The 19,002-nt window shown below is 44.4% G+C and overlaps 1 protein-coding gene and 1 non-coding gene across 2 annotated transcripts in view; one reads left to right on the forward strand and one right to left on the reverse strand.

The window, feature by feature from the left end:
• LOC140418701 (uncharacterized) overlaps positions 1-19,002 on the forward strand; it is a 59,529-nt gene that overhangs the window by 20,936 nt on the left and 19,591 nt on the right.
• Positions 16,184-16,273, reverse strand: trnap-cgg (transfer RNA proline (anticodon CGG)). Its single transcript is given in 2 exon segments — positions 16,184-16,219; positions 16,238-16,273. It is a non-coding gene; the product is annotated as a tRNA-Pro (tRNA).

Here is a 19,002-nt window from a genome sequence, read left to right on the forward strand (position 1 = left end):
AGTGAGTGAATCCTTTGCTGTTTATCCTCTGGGGGTCAGCCTGAGCCTGTGGCCGTTCTCAGCATCTGCACCGTCACAATGCCCGGGTGATTGACGGCAGCTCCAGACCAATAGGAAGAGGAGGAGCGGGACTAGAGGGCCGACTGGGAGCGGCTGGTCCTCCAACCAATCGGAGTGAATGAGAGGCGGGACCCGCTGTGATTGAAGCATGCGCAGTGAGGGTAATGTCGAAGGAGAAGAACTGTGTCTTCAGATCCGAAAGATCGCGGGGATGAGCGGAAACGTTGCCCAAGCACCTTGTGTGAGGCATTAGCCTCGGAAAAGAGTTTACGGGACCCAGTTTGTACCGAGCGGAGCTGCAGTTCATGTTCGGCTCTGGTTAAGGGCCACCATCTTTATTGGATGTGCTTCAGGGCGCATGCGCGTTTGTCATCTTTGTCACGGGCGATGTTTCAATGAGTGGGCGGAGCTTGTTCCCCATTGTTCAGAATGGAGACAACTTGTCCATCAAACTGGATTAGTCTTTGAGTCCCAATGTCTTATTGACGATGCAAAGCGGTGGCAGAGATGGAAAGAAAAGGAAGCCAATCCTAGTGAATGAAAGAGGGATAAGTGTGTTGATTAGAATTGCAACGCCTTAAGCCCTTTGTCAAAGCCCGAGTGAAACACTTGGCTCACCCCTCCGCAGTCTGGTCTGATCTCTAACCCGCAAGTGAGTCTTCTGCAAGAACACCACACCAGCATTTAGATTCTTTAGGTGAGCGAAAACCCTCAACCTCTTCACTGGAGCACCCAAACCCCTTACGTTCCAGGTGACCAGCCCGAATCAGGGGTCTCCCACCCCCCCTCCCCATCATGGAATCAGCCGTAAGGGACTATCCAGTAAATCTTCAAAAAGTACAGGCCAAGGGTCCACCAAGGTGGCAGCCACATACACCCATACCCTCAGGGTAAAACAAAAACAGGTCTATAGTCATCAGCTAGCTAACCCATCCCACCACCGTCCCATTTCCCACCAAAACCCGACCTCGATACACAAATTGAATCCAAACCCACCCTTCCAGGTTCCGACCCAGAAGCTAAGCTTGTCGAACCAGCCAAAACTGGTTCAACGGCTGCAGCTTCACCCCCTTCTCACACCCATTCACCAAGCTCTCTGGTGAAAATATGGCGCAGTGGTTAGCACTGCTGCCTCACGGCACCGAGGACCCGGGATTGATCCCTGCCCAGGTCACTGTCCATGTGAGTTTGCACATTCTCCCCGTGTCTGCGTGGGACTCACCTCCACAACCCAAAGATGTGCAGGGTAGGTGGATTGGCCACACCAAATTGCACCTTAATTGGAAAAAAATACTTGGTGACTCTAAATTTATTTTTAAAAAGAATTGTCTCTTTCCTAATGTTCTCAATTAAAGGGATGGGTTCCCCAGGTGATGGCTGACATTTCAGGGGACATTAAACTAATAATGGACAGAGATATGTCTCGTGTTCTTATATGGTACCATAATACCATAAGACATAGGAGCATAATTAGGCCACTCGGCCCATCGAGTCTGCTCTGCCATTCAAGCATGGCTGATATTTTCTCATCCCGATTCTCCTGCCTTCTCCCCATAATCCATGATCCCCTTATTGATCAAGAACCTATCTATCTCTGTCTTAAAGATACTCAGTGAATTGACCTCCACAGCCTTCTGCGGCAAAGAGTTCCACAGATTCACCACCCTCTGGCTGAAGACATTCCTCCTCATCTCTGTTTTAAAGGATCGTCCCTTTAGTCTGCTATGGTGTCCTCTGGTTCTAGTTTTTCCCACAAGTGGAAACATCCTCTCCACGTCCACTCTATCCAGGCCTCGCAGTATTTTATAAGTTTCAATAAGATCCCCCCTCATCCTTCTAAACTCCAACGCACACAGACCCAGAGTCCTCAACCATTCCTCATATGACAAGCTCTTCATTCCAGGGATTATTCTTGTGAACCTCCTCTGGACCCTTTCCAAGTCCAGCCACATCTTTCCTTAGATACGGGGCCTAAAACTGCTCACAATACTCCAAATGGGGTCTGACCAGAGCCTTATACAGCCTCAGAATATATCCCTGGTCTTGTATTCTAGTCCTCTTGACATGAATGCTAACATTGCATCTGCCTTCTTAACTGCCAACTGAACATGCACATTAACCGCAAGAGAATCGTGAACAAGGACTCCCAAGTCACTTTGTGCTTCTGATTTCCTAAACATTTCCCCATTTAGAAAATAGTCTATGCCTAAATTCCTCCTTCCAAAGTGCATAACCTGTCACTGTTCCACATTGTATTTCATTTGCCACTTCACTGCCCACTCTCCTGGCTTGTCCAAATCCTTCTGCAGCCCCCTTGCTTCCACAATACTACCTGTCCCTTTACAGATCTTTGTACCATCTGCAAACTTAGCAATAGTGCCTTCAGTTCCTTCTTCCAGATCATTCCAGGTACAGGTTAAATATATTATTTACCATTCTGTAATAAAGTAAATATTATTATTACTCGCCTTGTAATATAAGACTGTAGCTACGTTTTAGATTTCCAGTCATCTCTTCCCTCAGAGGGTTGTTAGTCTTTGGATTTCCCTTCCACAGGGACCAGTTGTATCTGGGGGTCATTGAATATATTGAAGCACACGTTTGACAGATATTTTATTGACAATGGAGTTAAGGGTTATGGGGAACAAGTAAGAAAATAGAGTGAAAGCTGAGATGAGGAGGGATCTCTTCACTCGAGGATGTGGTGAAGCTTTGGAATTCTGTACCCCAGAGAAATGTGGAGTCTCAGTCATCAAGTATGTTCAAGACAAATATTGATAGGTTTCTAGATATTGAAGATATCGAGGGATATGGGGATCGTGTGGGGAAAATGGTGCCGAAGTAGGTCGTCGAAGGATCTCTATGAATGGTTGAGCAGACTCGGTGGGCCGAATGGCCTACTCTTGCTCCTATTCTAATCTGTGTCCTGGTCAGGAAGCAGTGAGCTGAGCTGGGATCTGTCAATCAACATGAATCAGCACCTTCAGGAGAATTGGAAGGGTGAATATTAGATACAGCAGAGTGAGAATGGAGGGAGAGTGTGGGATGGAGATTTACAGCTTTTGGAGAACAAGAGAGGAAATAATGTTCCATGGGAACTAAAATTATCTGTTCTGAATTTCTATCCTGTACTAACTGATGACTTTTGTAAATTGTTTTTAAAGGATATTGGAAGAGGAGGAATTGTAGACAGAAATCTCAAACATCACATCTCGATGTGACAAACTCACTCGATTCCTTCTAATCTGAATATCATTGGCGAGAAGGAGAAATGTTTGTCCAGTCTGTTGGCTTCAGAAGATGTTAAACGTGAGTGTGTCTGGAAAAGCACCGAGACCCACACAACACACACCCGAGTGAGAGTGTTCCAGTGAACTGACTGTGGAAACATCAGTGTGACTGGAAAAGCACCGAGACCCACACAACACACACCCGAGTGAGAGTGTTCCAGTGAACTGACAGTGGAAACATCAGTGTGACTGGAAAAGCACCGAGACCCACACAACACACACCCGAGTGAGAGTGGTCTAGTGAACTGTCTGTCGAAAGAACTTAAACCAGTTACGCAGCCTGAAACAACATCACACCATTCACAGTGAGGAGAGACCGTGCACAAAGTTCTGTGTGGAGACAAGGCTTCCACTGATTGTCCAATCTGGAGAGACACAAGGAGACCCAAAACATGGAGAAACCGTGGAAATTGGGGACTGTGGGAAGGGATACAGATGCCCATCTGAGCTGGAGATTCATCGACGCAGTCACACTGGGGAGAGGCCGTTCACCTGCTCCCTGTGTGGGAAGGGATTCAGTCATTTATATGCCCTGCAGGCACACCAGCGAGTTCATACAGGGGAGAGGCCATTCACCTGCTCTCAGTGTGGGAAGGGATTCACACAGTTATCCGGTCTGCAAACACACCAGCGGGTTCACACTGGGGAGAGGCCATTCACCTGCTTTCAGTGTGGGAAGGGATTCATTGATTCATCCAGCCTGCAGAAACACCAGCGGGTTCACACTGGGGAGAAGCCATTCACCTCCTCTCAATGTGGGAAGGGATTCATTAATTCATCCACCCTGCTGAGACAGCAGAGAATTCACACTGGGGAGAGGCCATTCACCTGCTCTCAGTGTGGGAAGGGATTCACACAGTTATCCAGTCTGGAGACACACCAGCGAGTGCACACTGGGGATAGGCCATTCACCTGCTCTCAGTGTGGGAAGGGATTCACTCAGTTATCCAGTCTGCAGGCACACCAGCGAGTTCACACTGGGTGGAGGCCATTCACCTGCTCTCAGTGTGAGAAGGGATTCACTCAGTTATCCAGTCTGCAGGCACACCAGCGAGTTCACACTGGGGAGAGGCCATTCACCTGCTCTCAGTGTGAGAAGGGATTTATTAATTCATCAATCCTGCAGAGACATCTGCGAGTTCACACTGGGGAGAGGCCATTCACCTGCTCCCTCTGTGGGAAGAGATTCACATGTTTATACAACCTGCAGACACACCAGCGAGTTCACACTGGGGGGAGGCCATTCACCTGCTCTCAGTGTGGGAAGGGATTCACTCAGTTATCTCACCTGCAGACACACCAGCGAGTTCACACTGGGGAGAAGTAATTCATCTGCTCTCAGTGTGGGAAGGGATTACATAGAAACACAGAAAATAGGAGCAGGAAGAGGCAATTTGGCCCTTCAGGCCTGCTCCAGCATTCATTCAGATCATGGCTTATCATCAACTCAGTAGCTTAATCCCGCTTTCCCCTCCATATCCTTTGATCCCCTTCGCCCTCAGTTCTATATCTAACTGCTTCTTGAAAACATATAATGTATTGGCCTCAACTATTTCTGTGGTAACAAATTCCACAGGCTCACCGCTTTCTGGGTGAAGAAATTACTCCTCATCTCTGTCCTAAACGGTCTACCCCGTATCCTCAGATTGCGACCTCTGGTTCTGTACATTCCCACCATCGGGAAAATCTTTCCTGCATCTCCCCTATCAACTCCTGTTGGAATATTATAGGTTTCAATGACATTTCTCCCCCCCCCCCTCATTCTTCTGAACTCCAGCGAATACAAACCTAACTGATTCAGTCTCTCGTGCGCTAGTCCCACTATCCCAGGAATCAGTCTGGTAAACCTTCGCTGCACTCCCTCTAGAGCAAGAACATCCTTCATCAGATAAGGAGACCAAAACTGCACACAATATTCCAGGTATGGCCTCGCCAAGGCCCTGTATAATTATAGCAAGATATCCCTGCTCCTGTACTCGAATCCGCTCGCAGTGAAGGCGAGCAAACCATTTGCCTTCTTTACCGGCTGCTGTAGCTACATGCTTACATTCAGTGACTGGTGTACAAGGACACCCAGGTCTCGTTGCACAATCCCCTCTCCTAATTTATGGCCATTCAGCTAATAGTCTGCCTTGTTTTTGCTACCAAATTGGATAACCTCGCATTTCTCCAAATTATATTGTATCTGCCATTCATTTGCCCACTCACTCAACTTGACCAAATCACACTGAAGGATCTCTGCATCCTCCTCAGAGCTCACCCTCCCAAGCAACTTGTGTCATCTGTAAATTTGGCGATATTGCATTTTGTTCCCTCACCTAAATCATTAATATATAGAGTGGCACAGTGGTTAGCACTGCTGCCTCACGGAGCTGAGGACCAGGATTCAATCCTGGCACCGGGCCACTGTCCGTGTAGAGACAGTTTTCCCCGTGTCTGCGTGGGTCTCACCCCCATAACCCAAAGTGTGCAGGGTAGGTGAATTGGGCATGCTAAATTGCTCCTTAATTTGAAAAAAAGAATTGGATACTTTCAATTTTAAAAAAAAATTATTAATATACTTTGTGAATATCTGGGGTCCGAGCACCGATCCCTAATGGTACTCCGTCACTGCCTGCCAATTTGAAAAAGAACCATTAATTCCGACTCTATTTCCTGTCTGCCAACCAGTTTTCTATCCATCTCAAGACACTACCCCTAATCACATGTTCTTTAATTTTACGCACTAATCTCCTTTATGGGACTTTGTCAAATGCCTTCTCAAAGTCCAAATATACCACATCCACTGGCTCCCCCGCGTCAACTCCACCAGTTACACCCTCAAAGAATTCCAGTAGATTTGTCAAGCATGATTTCCCCTTCATAAATCCATGCTGACTCTGTCTGATCCTGCCACTGGTTTTGAAGTGCTTTGCTCTAAGATCTTTGATAACGGATTCTTGAATTTCCCCACAGCCGAGGTCAGGCTTACTGATCAAAAATTCCCCAATTTTTCTCCGCATCTCCCTTTTTAAATACTGGAGTTACATAAGCCACCCTCCAATCTGCAGGAACAGTTCCAGAGTCTATAGAATCCTAGAAGATGACCACCAATGCATCCACTATTTATAGAGCCACTTCCTTAACTACTTTGGGATGCAGATTATCAGTCCCTGGGTATTTATCAGCCTTCAGTCCCATCAATTTCCCCAATATCATTTCTCTACTAATATTAATCTCCTTCAGTTCCTCCCTCTCACTAAATCCTGCGTTCCCCAACATTTCTGGTATCTGATTTGTGCCCTCATTTGTGAAGACAGAACCAAAGTATGTATTTATTTGCTCAGCCATTTCTTTGTTCCCTATTATACATTCCCCTGTTTCTGACTGTAAGGAACCTACATTTGTCTTCACCAATCTTTTTCTCTTCACATACATATAGAAACTTATACAATCAGCCTAATTTCCTGTTTTATGTCATTCCCAACATCATCACTGCAGTTTGGGGATCTCTTTGCTAATTTATTTTCCCCCTTAGTGTTTCTGAACTCTACCCATACAGATTCCACATTGTCGGAGCAAATATCCTTCCTCACTATTGCATTAATTTCCTCTTTAACCAGCACTGCTACTCCACTGCCTTTTCCTTTTTGTCTGTCCTTCCTAAATACTGAATATATTCAGTTCCCATCCCTGGTCATCCTGCAGCCATGTCTCCATAATCCCGATTATTTCACACTCGTTTACGTCTATTTGCGCGATTCACTCGGTTATGCCGTCTGCAGTCACACCAGGGAGTTCATACTGGGGAGAGGCTGTTCACCTGCTCTCAATGTGCGAAGGGATTTTGTAATTCATTGCACTTTCTGAGACACCAACAAGTTCACAACTGTTTACGGGGATTTGATTCTGCTGTTACTGTTTCTGTTCTCAGTTACACCCAGGACTGCATTTTGTTCATTTTATGTTGGTCAATGGGGATGGTCACAGGGTTTATTTCTGCTGGACTGGCCGGTCTCACCTCTTCGCCCCCAGTGGGCTGGTTCTCTCTGAGCATTCTTGCGAATATCTGGTTGCACATGTCACAAGGATCAAAAAGTGAAAAGGGGTTTGGAGGTCAGAAGATGTTTTATTACCATTTCTGTTTGGAAACCCCCAAAATCATGCCACATTGCCATGAAGATGGGCTACGGTGGTTACATGGTTCTTTTGTTTAATTTATCGTGGAGCTTCTCACAGAAGAAAACTATCAGGGTACGCAGTGGAAAGTTATCTGAGGTGCACTGAGGTGAGGAAACTACATTAAATAGTATGGTGGGAGAAAAGCAATCACTAATATTTAAGGAATTATTACAGATTTGCACGGGGATCGGTTAGCTCAGTTGGCTAGATGGCTGGTTTGTGCTGAGTGACACCAACAGCACAGGTTAAATTCCCAAACCGGCTGAGGTTAGCCATGGTCCGTGTCAGTATTTATGCTCCACATGATCCTCCACCCACCCCTCTACATCTCCCCCATCAGCATCACCTTCTATTGTTTCTCTCTCATGTATGTATCTAGCTTCCTGTTCAATGGATTCATGCTGTTCACCTCAACCACTCGCTGTGGTCGTGAGTTCCACATTCTCACCACTCGCTGGATAAAGAGGTTTCTATTGAAATTCCTATTGGATTATTGAACCCCTTCGTAATCTTAAAGACTTCCATCAGGTCACCCTTCAGTCTTCTCTTTTCCAAAAAAAAGCAGCCCCAGCCTTTCCTGAGTGTTAAATGCTCTCAGTTCTGTATATTATGAATCTTTGTCACACCTTCTCCAGTGCCTCTATTTCCTTTTTCTAAATGGAGATCACCAATGTTGTCAGTGCTCCCAGTGTAGTCCAACCCTGGTTCTAAACAAGTTGAACATTTCCTCCATGCTTTTCAATTCTATCCCTCTGGAATGGAACCCTAGATAGGGCCCCACACTTTAGGAAAAATGTGAAGTTCTGAGAGACGGTGTAGAGGACATTTACAAGAATGGCACCAGAGATGAGGGACTCCAGTTAGTTGGAGTGACTGGAGCAGCTGAATTTCTCTCCTGAGATCACAGCATCTGGAGGGTGGGGAATGGGGCCATTCAGCCCTTTGGGACCGTGTCAGCTCCCTGTGGAGGAAACCAGTCTGTCCATTGCCCCGTTCTTTCCCCGAATCCCTGTGGGTTTATTTCTCTCAGTGCCTGTCCACAATTTCCTATTGAAATCTTTGCAACTCCTACCCTCATAAGCAGTAGGTTACAGGTCATTACTCCTCGCTTTACATGTACACAGGCTCCAAGAGCATAGAGGAGTCTATTTGGCCCATTTTCCCCAAGCTATCTCTTTTTACAGGGACCCATTTAATCCCACAGTTCAACTATTTTGTTTTCTTTTTCGGAATGCATCAAATTCCCTTTTGGAAGTTACAGCCCAATGAGATTCTGGCACCATTTATGGACAGTGCATTCCAAATCACAACAACTCGCTGTGTTTTACAACAAATAATTGTACATATGGTGTGTCTGGAATTTCACAGAGTATTCAAAATGGTGTCATTGACGTGGTTATTACACAAAATTAAGACTTTATCAATAAATTGGTGAGGACACCAAGTGTAATATTTCCTCGTTTGTGGACAATTAGAACAAATGTACATTTCTATAAAACCTCCGCTACCACTGGACCTCCTAAGGTGTTTTAACGCCAATGGAGTACTTTTGAAACATATTCACTGTTGTAATGTAGGAAGCTGTAAGTGCGCATGTGTAATCACATTTAGTTTTATTTTCGTTATTAAAAAAAAATCTAGAGCACCCAATTCATTTTTTCCAATTAAGGAACAATTCAGCGTGGCCAATCCGCCTCCACTGCTCATCTTTGGGTTGCGGGGGTGAAACCAACAAAACCACGGGACGAATGTGCAAACTCCACACGGCAGTGACCCAGGGTCGGCACCATGAGGCAGCAGAGCTAACCATTGCGCAGCTTTGGTGCCCGTAAATTGTTATTTTCATAGTGTATTCACTGACCTTAGCAATAAGGTCAAGGAAGCCCTTTTACACCTCTAACATGTGCTTTTCTGCAGCTATTTCACCTTCTGTACCTTTTCCACATTAACTATGTATTGATTTCATCGCAAAAAACAATAATTAAGTTAATGATTATTCAGTGGTGAACATTGATTATGATTAGTGAATTGGTGTATTAGGTAATTATATTGTAAAGACTAGATCTTTATTTTTTAAAATCACATTATCAACCAAAATATTTCCAGAAACTGCAGAGCTATCAGAATTTGTTTGAAAAAATAAATGACTCTATAATCTTGCGAAGTTACTAGATGTGGTGATAAGCCTGTGGATAATATTACATGTACTCAGCAGTGTGACCTCCCACCAGGTGTTGTCAGACATCAGTCAGGGAACATCCGGCTACCAGCAGAAGGTTGTAAAGCGTACACTAGGACAGTCGCACATCAGGGTAGTTCCAAGAGAGTCCCATGTGACTCTGTGATAACTTGGTCTGTATAGCATTACCACATGTACATTAATAAATCATCGTTCTGACTAAGTCACCAGCAGTTCTGTAGAATCATTGCAAGACAAGATCACAGAACACAACACGAGACATCGTATTCTGCCAAGTGTATGTGGAATAGGCAGTGGCAGAATGGTATTGTTACTGGGCTAGTAATCCAGAGACCCAGGTTAATGCTCTCGGGATCTGGGATCGAATTTGCCTATGACAGATGTTGAAATTGAAATTCAATAAAAGCCTTGAATTAAAAGTCTAATGTTGACACTGTCAATAGGGGGGGGGGGCACAGTAGCACAGTGGTTAGCACAGTTACTTCACTGCTCCAGGGTCCCAGGTTCGATTCCCGGCTTGGTTCACTGGCTGTGCGGAGTCTGCACGTTCTCCCCGTGTCTGCATGGATTTCCTCCGGGTGCCCTGGTTTCCTCCCACAGTCCAAACATGCAGGTTAGGTGGATTTGCCAGGCTAAATTTCCCTTTGTGTTCAAAAAGGTTGGGTGGGGTTAGGGGGATTAGGGTGGGAGTGTGGGCTTAGGTAGGGTGCTATTTCCAAGGGCCAGCGCAGACTCGATGGGCTGAATGGGCTCCTTCTGCACTAAATTCTATGATTCTATAATTTTTGTAAAAACCCATCTGGTTCACTAATGTCCCCTAGGAAATCCGCTCTCTTTATGTGGCCTGGCCTACAGGTGACTCCAGATCCACAGCAATGTTGTGGTTTATTTGTAAGTGCCCTCTGATATAGACTCGCAAGACAAGCAGTTCAAGAGCAATTGGAATGAGCAGTAAATACTGGCCCAGCCAGTGACGCCCACCTCCCATGAATGAATAAGGTTTAAGAAGGCTCACTGTTCAATCTGAAGTACAAAACTGTCTCTTTGATTGGAACTGATTTATTGTCACGTGTACCAAGGTAAGTGAAAAGTATTGTTCTGTGTACGTCCTGATAGATCGTTCCATACATGAAAAAACAAAGTGCGGACCTTGGCAGTTTGCTCAGTTCACGAAAGAATTCAGCGGCTTTGTAGACGAAGATTAATATTTTTATCACTGTACAAAACATATCTACTTGTAATGGGTGCTCATACAGACAGACACAAACGATACTGTCACTGAATTAGAGGAAATGGCAGAGATTTAATTGAACCGCCTTTTAAAAAATTCGGCCTTCATGATCAACAGGAAAAGCCACTCAGGGAAATGAGGAAATCCAGGCTCAGTGCGGGTTTGCTGTCACCCCTCCTTTCTTATACATGAACGGTATTTAGGCTGCAGAATGTTTCACACCAAAACACAGAGGGGTCAAATATAAGCAACACATAATTCTCAATTCACTTCCATTTAATTATATTTGACTTTATTCAAAAGCTGTCTGCGGTTAATCTCAACAAAGGCCTTACAACACCAGGTTAAAGTCAAACAGGTTTGTTAAGAATCACTAGCTTTCGGAGCACAGCTTCCTCAGGTGAAGAGGAAGAAGAAAGAGCTACGCTCTGAAAACTAGTGATTCAAAACAAACCTGTTGAACTTTAACCTGGTGTTGTAAGACTTCTTACTGTGCTCACCCCAGTCCAACGCCGGCACCTCCAAATCATGGCTACAATCAAACAAAGATTCATGGGATTTGTATTACCCAATGACCCACGCTTTCTTGGTCACTCATGTTTGCAATTCAATGGTGCACATTTCGGAGATATTCAAAGTGAAGTCTTGGAAACTATTCGATTCAAAATGAAGTCATATATAACAAATAAATATTCTGATGTTCAACATTGAATAATGAAACAAATATTGAGTAAAATTGGTGGAAATTTTCTGTCGGAAGATAAGAATGATGCATTAATAATTGAACAGAGAGCACTGTTCCATTAGATATTTGCTGAACAAATGCTGAAGTTCAATATAAGTTCCATTTGTTATGGTTTTACAAGTTGAGACACAGGTTTTAAAGAAACAGTTGTCTTCTTGTAATTAGTGACCTGGCTTCTCAGCCGAACCATTGAAAGCTGCAGCAAGACTGTGCAGTTGAACGTTGCATAGGGCCATTGGGTACTGTGCTGCCAGCTGTTTCTCTAGCATAGAGGTTATCAAAGTCAGCTAACGTGTGAAAGGTGTCTGGTTCGAAACTTGCTAGAAGCATTAAATGCTTCTCATTTAGTCTGAGGAAAACTTTGCACAACATACGTTTGTCCCTGAATATTACCTGAATCTTGTATGTTGGAGGAATAGGAGATTTAGTCTCACATCAGCCACAAAAATTGATTCAGTAAAGTCTGAAGTACTGAATTTTCAAGAAGCAATGAGCTGATAAAGATTTCCCTGCTTTAAGACAGTTTGGATATTCGCAGTTTGTTCATCCACAACAGTATATAATGGATTGACAGATGCAGATGAACATAATAATTGTGTCAATCATGTCTAATTGTAAGATAAAAGCAACTTACTGCAGATGCTTCAATCAGAAACAAAAACTGAAAATACTGGACAATCTCAGCAGGTCTGACGGGCTCTGTGGAACGAGATGGCAGCTGTCGTTCCGGGTCTGGGTGACGCTTTGTCAAAGCTGGAGAACTGGAAAGGGGGTCAGATTCAGACTATTGTGGATGGGCGGGGGTGGTGGATGGGGTGGCGGGCGGGGGTCTCGTGGAGAATTGGGACTGGATAGAGGGCCAGCAATAGGTGGAGAATGACTAAAATGTCTTGGATAGAAAGAAAAAAGGAATGTAAATGGGGTGATTAAGGCTAAGAAACTCCCCTGGTGAAGGAGCTGCTCTTCGAAAGCTAGTGACTCCAAACAAAACTGTTGGACTTTAACCTGGTGTTGTGAGACTTCTTACAAGGCTAAGAAAGGTGCTGATAGTGGCACGTTAAGAGATTAGACTGTGTTAATGGCAGAACTAAAGTAAGCAGTGTGTCAGAGGAAGACTAGGAACAGGGAGCAAATTGCCCAAGTGGTGTGAATGTGTGCTTGGGGGGAGCAATTGTGAGGGAAGAGAGGTCAATGGAAGTAATGAAAATGTTGCTAGAAATAAACATGTGAGGAAGGTGGAGGAGAGTAATAAGTGACATGGCCTCTCAGCCTAACCATCAGAAGCTGCAGCAAGACACTGCAGTTGAACATAGCACAGGTCCATTGGCTGCTTCGCTGCTGCCTGTTTCTGTAGCCATGATGTGGAGATGCCGGCGTTGGACCGGGGTGAGCACAGTGAGAAGTCTTACAACACCAGGTTAAAGTCCAACAGGTTTGTTTCAAACCCTAGCTTTCAGAGCACTGCTCACCTGAGGAAGGAGCTAGTGTTTGAAACAAACATGTTGAACTTTAACCTGGTGTTGTAAGACTTCTTACTGTTTCTGTAGTGTAGTGGTTATCATGTTCATCTAACGCCGCAAAATGTCCTCCGTTCAAAACTGGGCAGGAACATTGAATACTTCTCGCTTAGTTTGAGGGAAGTTTGGATAACATGCGTTTGTTTCTGCATGTCATCTGAATCCCATATATTAGATATATATTTGGTCTCATCTCGGCCTCAAACGTCATTCAGAGAAGTCGGAGGAAGTGAATATTGAAGAAGCAAAGATCAGAAAAAGATGATCCAATTTAACAGAATTTAATAGATTTATGGATGTAGATGAACATTTTAAATCACCATCTGAAACATATTTAATGGTAATATGTGCTCATACAGACAGAGACAAATGGTACTCCAACTGAAGTAGAGGAAATAGCAGAGATTTAACTAAAACACCTTTTTGAAAATCGGGCTTTGTGGGAGAGAAACAGGAAAAGCCACTCAGGGAGATGAGGAAATCCAGGCTCAGTGCGGATTTGCTGTCACCCCTCCTTTCTTATACATGAACGGGATTTAGGCTGCAGAATGTATCATACCCAGAACAAAGAAGGTATAATATAATGAACAATATAATGAAAATATCATTCTTACATCTCTGACCTGTGAAGATATTTGATTGTGTTTAAAAACTGACTGGGGCCAATCTCAGATGAACACAAGGGAACTTGTATTACCCAGTGACTCGATTTATTTTCTTTGTCAGTCGTGTTTGCAATTCAATGTTGTATATCTCAGAGAGTCTCAATTTCAGATGTGGACATAAATATCAAATAATATCAAGTTTTGAGTAATGGAACAAATACTGAGTAAAATTGTTTGATGATTTTCGAAAGGAGATAAGAATGATGTTATTACTGAATGAGAGGAAACCATTTCACCCGGAGATATTTGCTGAGCGGACATTTCTACATTTAAAAATTAATTTGAAATCAAATAAAGTAAACTACTTCAGCAAAGTGATCTCTAGAGGGCTTTGTTAAGCTTCACAAATCCTTTCCCTCGCTAATAGACAGACTCTGTAAACAGGATGGAGAGCAAATTAATTAGATTCTGTTATCAACTCAGAAATAATGACGATGCTTCAGCAGAAAAGACACTTTTGTAAATTCAAAATGAAACCAATTGCATGATTACATAATGTTTATATCGTAAACGACACCATCTTCGTGTCCAAATCTTCTGGTCATTGGACCAGGGGAACGTTCTCGTTTAAATCAAACTGCGCAAGGATTCTGCAGAAACACCTTTTTCAAAAGCAAATTGGAAGAATAATTGGTATAGAGAAACTTCAAGATCACAGAAAGAGAGAAGGACATTGAGACTAATCGGTTTGCTCTTTTCAATGTCTATATTTTTGTTGGAGTACTATCACGTTTCCAGACAAGACAACACATTTTCAAAACACCAGTCCAATGGGCTCATTGCCAGTCAGCTGTTTTTCAGTGTACAGGTTAACACATTCCCCTCACACACCAAATGTCCCTTATTCGAAACTTTATTGACGTTACTCGTCTAAATTTGCAGATGAGTTGTATCCTTGCTATTTGTTGTTCAATAGTTAAGCGAATACATTATCTTACACCCGCAAAGTTCCGATTGATATCCTGCAAAATACTGTGATGGAGACTGGCAGGAATCGCAGTCAGAGAGTTCACACGTGTTAACTCTGAATGGTTTTCTAATGTCGTTGCTGATTATAGCATTTTATGATTCTAATGTCGGATCGATTTCTCCGCCACTTGCCTAAGTTTTCAGTCGAATAGTACTCTGACAATAAAAGGTTCTTCAGTGCAATAAGGACGCACAGTTTACTATTCCCGGTCAGTGCACTAAGCGCTGTTCCCTGTTTCTGTAGTGTAGTGATGATCATGTTTGCTTAAAGGCCCTCGGTTTAAACCCGCACAGAAACATTGTCAAAACCCATTGGTTTCCGTGTGTGGAAATGTTACATGATTGACATTTCCTTTATCCATTTACACTCATCCCGAATTGCCCTTGAATTGAGTCGCTGAGTTAATCTGCCGCGTGGAACCCCGGTCCCCAGAGTTCCAGCCTGGTTCTCTGCTTTACTGGTCCAGAGACAATTACACTATTCAACCACCAGCCAGTTCCCCAGTGAATCCAATATTACCTGAATATAATAACTTTCAAGCACGTGTCATTTGCTCTGACATGTACCTCAAAATGCATTCAGGGTCAGCTGAAAATTCCCGGCACACTGAGCAGGGACACAGATGCTCCTATTTTGACTCGGCACAAATATTAACAGTTCGTTCAATGGCGACAAATGCAGGTCAGCGGCTGGGAATCCTGCAGCGAGTAACTCACCTCCTAACTCCACATCCTAACTGTCCACCATCTACAAGGCACAAGTCAGGAGTGTGATGGGATACTCTCCACTTGCCTGGATGGGTGCAGGAACTCACTAAAGACATCTTAGACAGCACCTTCCAAACCCAAGACCCCGAGACCCTGAAAGTTCCCTTCCCAGCCACTCCCCATCCTGACTGGGAAATATATCGGCTGTTCCTTCACTGTCATTGGGACATAATCCTGGAACTCCCTCCCTAAAAGCACTGTAGGTGTACCTACACCAATGGACTGCAGCGGTTCAAGAAGCAGCTCACCGCCACCTTCTCAATAGCGAATAGTTGTGGGCAGTAAATGCTGGAGCAGCCAGTGATGTTCACATTTCCGAATGGATAAAATGAAACAGACAAGAGAGTTGCCTGAATCCACCACCATGGAGTCACCTGGATTCGTGAATGGAGATAAGGGAATGTCCACTCACATAGTCAAGCTTTTCGAAAATGTTTCGGTTTTCTTGGGAACGTATTGGTTCCCTGCAGCGTGAGCTCAGCTTCTCAAAGGAAACCCAATGTGAATGAATCCCGCCGTCTGCACCGCAAAGAAATGAAGAAAACATGTTGGTTGACCAACAGAAAATAACATCAAAGGGCTCGTCCGGGATTTGAACCCGGGACCTCTCACATTTTCCTCCAGCCTAAACCCCGAAGCGAGAATCTTACCTCTAGACCAACGAGCCAGTAAGAAAGCGATCATTGAACCAAAAGATACGTTCATTGCCATCCACAGCCAATCAGATATCTGCGGAAATGCTGGGAAATTTCAGGAAGTCAGGCAGCATTTGTGGTCGGGGAAACAAAATTCATCTTTCACCTCCGTGACCTTCCACTAAAACCGGGACAGGTTAGAAATGTAGAAAATTAGAAGCAAGTGAAATCCCGGAGGGAGCAAACAGAACAACAGGAAAGGGCTCTGATAGGGGGAAAGTCAGGAGAGATTAAATGAGAAAATGTCTTGGTTCCCTGGTCACAGAGTGAGGTTAGCATCGAATCAGAGAATGATTACACCACAGAATGAGGCCATTCGGGCTGCCGTGTCTGTGCCAGCTCTCTGTCAGAGCAATGGAAGAAACAAAGAAACAAAAGATGTGTCTGGAGGAGCTGTCAATGGCAGATTGATCAACAACTGTCACCCGGACACAAAGAACAAGTGGAAACAAGATTCAAACCCAAATCTGCGATGTAAGGGCACACAGAATGGGGGCAGCATTTACAGTGTTGCACACACTCTGAGTGTGAAAGCTGTATTGAGCCCAGTGGAAAAATGCGCGGCTGTTCCTCGAGTGTTTGTTGAGCTTCTTTCGAACTCTGCACATGTGCTGTATCATTCTAGAAAACAGAATATTCAGTATCACAGAAGAGTATCACAATAGCAGAACAGGCTGAAGGGACGAATGGCCGACTTCTGCTTCTATCTTATCCGTTAGTATGTGCTCCCGTGTGTGTATCATTCTATAAAACAGACCATTTACTATCAGAGAATCAAATTTCGTATCTTTGCATGATGGGAATGTGCAATTCGAAACACAAACAGGTCAGCCACCTTGTTGAATAGTAAGAAGTCTTACAACACCAGGTTAAATTCCAACAGGTTTGTTTTGAATCACTAGCTTTCGGAGCACTGCTGCTTCCTCATGTGAATGAAGAGGTGGGTTCCATAACCACATATAACCACCTGAGGAAGGAGCAGCGCTCCGAATGCTAGTGACATCGAAACAAACCTGTTGGACTTTAACCTGGTGTTGTAAGACTTCTTACTGTGCCCACCCCAGTCCAACGCCGGCATCTCCACATCACAGAGAGACACAGTCAATGATGCAAGATGATACTTTGAATGCGAGTCTTTGTATCATTGGCTGTGTCTATATATATGTTTATGGAACCCACCTCTTCACTCACCCGATGAAAGAGCTGTGCTCCGAAAGTTAGTGATTCGAAACAAACCTGTTGGACTTTAACCTGGTGTTGTCAGACTTCTTACGGTGCCCACCCCAGTCCAACGCCGGCATCTCCACATCTTATTGAATGTCTTAGCAGCCTGAAGGGGCCGAATCGCCAACTGCTGCTTCTATTTCATCTGTTCGTATGTTTGAAAACAGAGAGGAACCATTGACTGAGTCAGAACCTGAAGGGGAATATTGTGGCGGGTATTTGATAAGGAGGAAACATGTGACCATGTCGCCCTCTGGTGGACATGATCGGAACTTTACACCGTTCGGACATTTGATGAAAACAGAAAATGAGAGTGTCAGTTCCAGGGGAATAAATGCAGCGGGGGAAACATACACAGAAGCTGCAGTTTGTCCATAAACATTGCCGGCACCGACACCAGTTGAACCGACAGGAAATAAAAGTTAGTTTAATCGCTGTGGTTTGTGGTTCATTGTGCAGCTCAGAGCGGGAAATACCTGCAGACAGAAAGGAGATGGGAACTTCCAAACTTAAATTAATTCACTTACTGTTTTATGGCCTGGTAAGTGTTATCCAAGCCTGGCCATTCACCAACCGCATTTCCCCACCAACAGACGCTGGACACGATCCCAGAAATTCCAGTTCATTCTTTCTGTTTTTCGAGAATGACCTCCCACACTGGGAACAGCATTGGTGTATTTTACATTGCCGCCAAATTCAACCCTGAGTCTGATCCAATCCGCCGGGGCGACCCTGAGAGAATTTCCCTGAGAGTTGTAAAACACTTTGGGATAAACAGTCTGTGTAACCTGTTGGACGAGATGTAAGGACGTGTTTACCTTGTGAACCAGTGGCGCAATGGATAACGCGCCAAACTCCCCATCGGGACATTCCAGGTTCGACTCCTGGTTGGCTCGTGGTAAATGTTTAGACATCAGTTTCAGTCCATGAACAAATGCATTTTCAATAACTTTAACCCAATTCAGTTGATCGTTTAGATTTACTTTTGGTAGTCTTTTTGACAAATCCCAGTGTATTCTAAAGGGACAGAAACTGACACAAATCAGATGCCAGAACTGTTGGGGATGCAGGGCTTAGTGAGAGGGAGGAACTGAAGGAGAATCATTGAATCCCTGCAGTGCAGGAGGACACCATTCGGCCCTTCGAGTCTCCACCGACCCTTGGAAAGAGCACCCTAACGAGGCCCACCCCCCGTAACCCAGCCATTTCGCATGGCCAATCCACCGAGCCAGCTTTGCCCTTTGAGCCATTTAATTCCTGACTTGTGACTGTTGATGGTGAAGAGGCTGGGAGGGGATGGAGTGGGGGGGGGGGGGGGGGGTGAATTACTCTCCGCAGGATTCCCAGTCGGTCTTTTAGTGTTAATCAATTTAATAGAATAACAGCGAGATTCCCAGCCTCTGACCTGCATTTGTCGCCATTGAAGGAACTGTTAATATTTGTGCCAAGTCAAAACAGGAGCATCTCTGTTCCTGCT

This window comes from Scyliorhinus torazame, chromosome 5 (genome assembly GCF_047496885.1).
Source record: "Scyliorhinus torazame isolate Kashiwa2021f chromosome 5, sScyTor2.1, whole genome shotgun sequence".
Classification (NCBI taxonomy): Eukaryota; Metazoa; Chordata; class Chondrichthyes; order Carcharhiniformes; family Scyliorhinidae; genus Scyliorhinus; species Scyliorhinus torazame.